Source organism: Cryptomeria japonica, chromosome 5 (assembly GCF_030272615.1).
Source record: "Cryptomeria japonica chromosome 5, Sugi_1.0, whole genome shotgun sequence".
Lineage (NCBI taxonomy): Eukaryota > Viridiplantae > Streptophyta > Pinopsida > Cupressales > Cupressaceae > Cryptomeria > Cryptomeria japonica.
The window spans coordinates 926,485,402-926,491,591 of record NC_081409.1 but is presented as its reverse complement, the minus strand read 5'-3'; positions in this window follow the sequence as shown (position 1 = coordinate 926,491,591).

The window sequence follows — 6,190 nt, the reverse complement described above, 5'->3', positions numbered from 1 at the left end:
TATGCACATCATGAAGCAAATCTAAAAAATGATGAGAATCAAGCATTTAAACTTGAAGTATCAAGGTTGACTGATGAACTTGAAACAGAGAAGAAATCCAAAGAAACACTGAAGAAGAGTTATGAAGCATCAAAGATGTTGGTTGAGCAACTTAATACAAAAAGACCCAACAAAGTTGCAGGACTCGGTTACAAAGGAAAAGACTCTACTGAGAAGGGAATCCACACTACCGAGAGAGGAGAATCATCAAAGCAAGCTGGAAACAAAAAGAACATCAAAGGAAGGAAGCTTATTTGCAACTACTGTGAAAAACAAGGGCATGCTGCCAACATGTGTCAAATCAGAAAAGGTAAGCAACCGAATCTCACAAGGTCTAATGGTTATTATTACAATTGCAATAAATATGGTCACACATCTAACCAATGTAGGACAAAGTCTACTAGCAATTATAGAAGGCAAAATTCAAAGGGTTTTGTAAAAACTACAATAGATATGGACACAATACTGAGAAGTGTTGGTTTAAGCAGAAGAACTATATGTGGTCTACACACCGAGCAAATACTAGAAGCTACCAAACTCACACAGATCTTATCCGATAGTATACTGCAGTACCATGGGATTACAATACAAGGATATGGTGTGAATGTTGTGGAAGATATGGACATATAAGTGCCAACTGTTGTATAAGGTTTGGAATGAACAACCGAAGATCATGGAGAAATCATGGTATGGCATGTTTTCATTGTCACAAAGTTGGACACTTGGCTAGAGATTGTAGAGATCAGCCTAGAAGAGACACTGAGGAAATAAGAAGCAAATTACAGATGATTTTGAAAAAGAAGGAAATTGTGTCAAATGAAGAAAGCACCTTACCTACCGAGTTAGGTGCACGTATTCCAAATTAATCGGTGAAGGTATGAAGGGACAGCATTCTCTCAAGGTTAAATCTTAATAGTTCCTATTTTAACATGTACTTAATTCAAAATTTACATAGCTAAAGATGCATTAGTAAATTTGAAATTATATCAAGTCTTTTGGAAGCCTATTTAGTCGGTAAATATAGGAAGTCTAGCTACTCGGTAAAAGCATAAAAAGTAAGTGGAATCAAGTGCATTTAATGTTTTCTTACCTAACTGCACGGAGCCCAATAAGGTAAAATTGTGTACTTAAAGATTTTACGCGGTCATTTTACACTCACCAAGTTTTCAAGAAAGCAGAGCGAAGCGATTCAAAGGTGATCAAACCTCTTCCGAAGCAAAATTCAAGGTATTTACATTAATCACAATGCATTGTCAAGCTAGTTTACCGATCATATCAGTTGTGAATATCTGTTTACTAAGTGGAAGGCATCTGCCATTTAAAAAGTTTTCAAACCCTAAGGATCTTTTGTTAAGTGATTATCCAAAATTTGAAATGGCACCTAAGATCCAGAAGCCTGTTGTTCTTGAGAACATTGACAAGCCCTCACTAAAATACTCTCTAACTCCCAAAGTAGCATCTGAACCGGATGATAAAACTACATTTTCACTCATTCCGGATAGGGTTTTACTAGTTGAGGATGTCAGATTCTTCACTAAGTGTCGTGTTGAGGAACTAGGTCATGTTGAGATCAAGGACACATATGATGAATTGTGTACCGATGGAAAACTAGATAACAAGTTTGAACACATTAAAGTCAAGGGATTGACCAAAGCCCTAACCTACCTGCGAGTCTTCAAACCCTAGTGGGTTAAATTTGTTTTGAGCAGAGTTCATGATGACTGCATGTGGTTAGAGGAGAAACCATTCAAGATCACCAAGGAAATCGTCCACTTGATCACCAGTTACCCTATTTATGACCATGCCCAAGCTCATAAAATGATTTCACAGAAGGAATTGATCACTTTAACCGAAGTTGAATCCGATTGCAGAGGTCTAAAACTAAATAATGTCACAGATGCAGAGCTGAAGTTTGTCATTAGAGTCATAGGCTATTGTTTCTTTCAATCGGCAAGGGAAAACAGTGTACCATGTGCAGCTATCAATTTAGCCTATTAAATTGTGAAGAAAGGTATGAAGATTGATCTATGCAAATTGTTGTTGAAAAATCTGTTTGAAAATCTCAACACCATATGGAAGCCAAAGAAGAAAAACTCGGCAAACACACTGAAGTTTGGATCACTTTTGGTATGTATGTTTTTCTATTTTAAGAAATTCTTTCCATCAGTCGGTAATGTAGTTTGGGAGTTACACCGACCAATCACCCATCAAATCAATGACTTCATCAAACAGCTAGGTGATAACTTCAATGAAATTATGGATGATTATTTTAGCAAGTTTCAAGAAAAGATGCATAACAGGAATAGGATTCCACCCAAGTTAGTGGAGAAATACAAGGATGATATATGCTTTGAAGTAGACACCGACTACTGCTATGTCAATGCGGTGGAACCGAGAACTCAATCTTTGCCACCTATGGGTTATGAGATTGATTTTGACATTACCCAGCAGCAGATAGATGCATTTCTTGCACTACCAAGGCATGCTACCAAGATGAGATATGGTACATATGAAGAAGTTAAAGAGAAAGTTAAAATGAGCATTGTAGTACCAAAGGCTACAAGAAAAGCAACAAAAATGATTAAGGCATTAACAGAGAAATTTGGAGAAAGTTCTCCCTCCACACCTGTCAAGAGCATTCAAGTCATCACCGAGGAAGAATTTGAAGCCCAAGAATCAGTTATTACATTGAGCACCGAGTTGTCAAAAGGGAAAATTTTGAAAAGGAAGAAACAAGATACATCAAAGGTATCACCGACTCCTTCAATAAAGCGCCCAAACACAAGATCATCTGCAGTGTCACTGAGTAAGAAACCAAAGAATGTTGCAGTACCAAAGGTAACAAAAACTTATAAGAAATCTACTTGGAGACTCATTTTGACTAAAGAGTCCAGTGACACCGAATCTGAAGATGCAAGCAAATTTCAAATTGTTAAGAGTCAAAAGGAAGATGTACATAGCGTTGATAATTTCTGTGCTAATCTGAAACAATATGGTGGATTTGGAGCATTTAGATATGTTAAGTATGAATCCAGAAATGAAGATGAAAAGAGGCAAATAGAAGAAGCAGTAGTATGTACACTACTTAAATTCTGAATAGTCCCATTGGAAGTGACTGATTTCCTTCCTAAAACATTGTATTCACATATTGACACCAGGTGGCAATATGCTATGGACTCGGAGAAACAGGTTAGAGAAAGATTTTTGGTACATCTCTTTCCAGAAATGTCGATAGATGACATTAAAGAACATTTAAAGACCTCACAGACAAACTTTCAAGTAAAGCAGAGAGCATTGAAAATGATGAACGGTCTTTATCTTCAAGTCGAGAATGAAACTAAGGAAAAATGGCAAGAAATATTCTGACTCAAGAATGATGAACCTCATGCTGAACCTCAAAGTGAAGTTGAAATAGTTGACACCACCGAACAAGATCCTGCTGAAACTATTCAATTAGATGAGGATGTCATGGCTACTGAGGATCAAGGACAAGAAATGATAGAAGGCAATGCCTATGCCAAACTGGTATCCAGTGAATCAGTTTTGGAACAAGTCAAGTCATATCCTTTGGTCACTCAACAAGTCCTAACCAAGCATCCTAAGGATACTGATCAAGGGAAAGGGGGTCAACAGTCTACCAAAGGAGAATCTACTTCTCAGACCACTGGGGAACAAACTTCTCAAGCCCCTTCTAGCACTAAAAATGTTACAACTGACACCCAGAGCAAGGATTCACCAAAGGCTACATCTGAGGTTAAATTAATTGACAAAAGTGTTGCCTCTACCAAGCAACCTACCAAGGATGATGAAGCCTCCAAAGCCATTGTACTAGTTCAACCGATGAAAGCCTCATCATCTAGAGACAATAAAATAAAGAAACATAGTTTCAAGTTAGATTTGTCAAAACCAATAGTGTTGCCGAATGTAGACATATCCAAATTAAAAGGGCAAGCACTTATTGAATTCAGTGAACTATGCAAAGACAAAGCAGAACAAGAGAAGCAATTGGCTATACAAAATAAAAATAGAGTACTTTGGAAGGTGAAAGCACTATTAACAGATATGCTACCTGAAGCTACAGTGACAAAAGATGCAGCCATCCATGTTCAACTGGATAAACTCCTAACTAAAATCGAGACATCTAGAGTAGACACATCTGAATACTTGAGAAAATTGAAGGACAAAGAGCTCATTGCAAAAATGATTGAAGAGGTACAAAAAGCCATTGCTATTGGCAAAGTAAAACTTGTTAGATTTATTGCTGAGTTGTCCCCTCAACTCAAGCACATTCTTTCTTTATTTCAGAAACTGTACATTTTCTTTATTCATTGAAGACATCAAAAATAAAACAGACGTGATTGAGAAAGAAATCACTGATCTCTCCCATACATTGACCACTAAGCCAAATTCTATTTAGAATTTCTATACCAAGTTACAAAAGCTCATGGCTCAACAATTGGAACTTAGGAATGAAGAGCACAAAATAAGGATGGACATTATGACTCTTCAAACCTTATTCATTCCACACTTGTCCTCTGTCCAAGAACAAATCAACAAAGATACCTCTTTATCCACTCAGCTAGAGGGAAGCACTTTAGATGGACTGATTTCACTGTTAGTCGACATTACAGCTCAGAATTCACTCATGGATAGTGTCAAGGATGCCCTCTCTACCGCTCTCACCGATGCAAGGACAAAGTATAAATCCATTTTTGACCAGTTGCCTCCACCGAATGGTAACTAAGTTTTGATGTTTGTCAAAAAGGGGGAGTATAGTATATAGTGTATATAAGATAACTTTGACAGGGGGAGTAGTGAACCGAGCAGTTAATATAGAATATTGATCACAGTGCATGCAATCAGAGTTTTGTACAATATATTGATAAGGGGAGTATATCTGAGTATACTATTTATTGACAATTATATATACTATCAGTTTAATCAAATTTTGTAAGTATATAGATTTTTTGAGTTATGACTTTGAAAGAAGTTTTGTCAAACATCTCAACTAATGTCAAAAGGGGAGATTGTTACTATTTACTAAGTTGTCATTAGTTTTATGTCCAAAGTTATTTTATATACTCTAGTCGGTTATTACTACCAAATCATGCAGTCGGTAAGCACAGAGCAGTCGGTTATAGAAGAAAGTAGTCATAGAGCTTAGTATACACCGAGCTATCTACCAAGTAACACTCTATGTCTACCGAGCAGCAAAAATGATATATCAAGTGAACGCACACTGAGTGAAACGTGTTACCAGATTCATTGAACCTAGACACATATGGGAAACGTGTTACAAGATCGAGGAACAGGGAATCATTATCACTTAGGAAATTGCACCTTAAAGATTTTGTATGATCTTGAGGTCATCTATCCAATGGAATACTTTGTATAGTTATTCATTCGATGAATCATGTTTGTAAGATCGAAGCATGAACAGATCACTGACATAAGAGATCTATTTATACATCATGAATTAAGGATCAGATATAGAGGTGTATGAAGCAAGACATGTGTAATAGATAAGGAAGCACTGAGTATTGTGACTATTAGAGACATAGAAGGTCACCGAGAAGGATTTCAGAGAACAGTCAAGGAATAGAGTAAATAGAAGGGTTTACCAAGTTAATCTATGGATTACCGAGGTATTCTATAAGCAAGGTAATCTCATCTTGAGCACATAGAATCTGCTATAACATTTTAGATGTGAAGTTGCAGATATTTTGTAATATTGTGTTGTAATATTTTGAGTTGTAAGAGAAACATTTAACAGGGTAAAAGACTCTAACAAAGCCTATAAATTGTAAAGCCTTTAACCAGGTGCATCATTTAGAATAAGTGTTCTAAAATCCTTTAGCAAGGTAGATCTAACGATCTTGATACTCCTAACAGGGTAAGCTATCAAAAATAGCTAAACATGTAGCTCTAACTGAGCAACCTTTATTATTGCAGTAGTGAAGTTGTGGGTGCCATCCCCACTGCTGTTTTTCTCTCCAATTAAGAGTTTCGGCATAACCAAAATATATGTGTTATGGAGTGAATCATGTATGATTGTTATTTATTTGTTTTAGCATTATATTATGTTACAATAGTTTTTGGTTTATGCTTAACAGTAAAGTTATTGTTGAAGAAAATATTTGAAGTACTGATT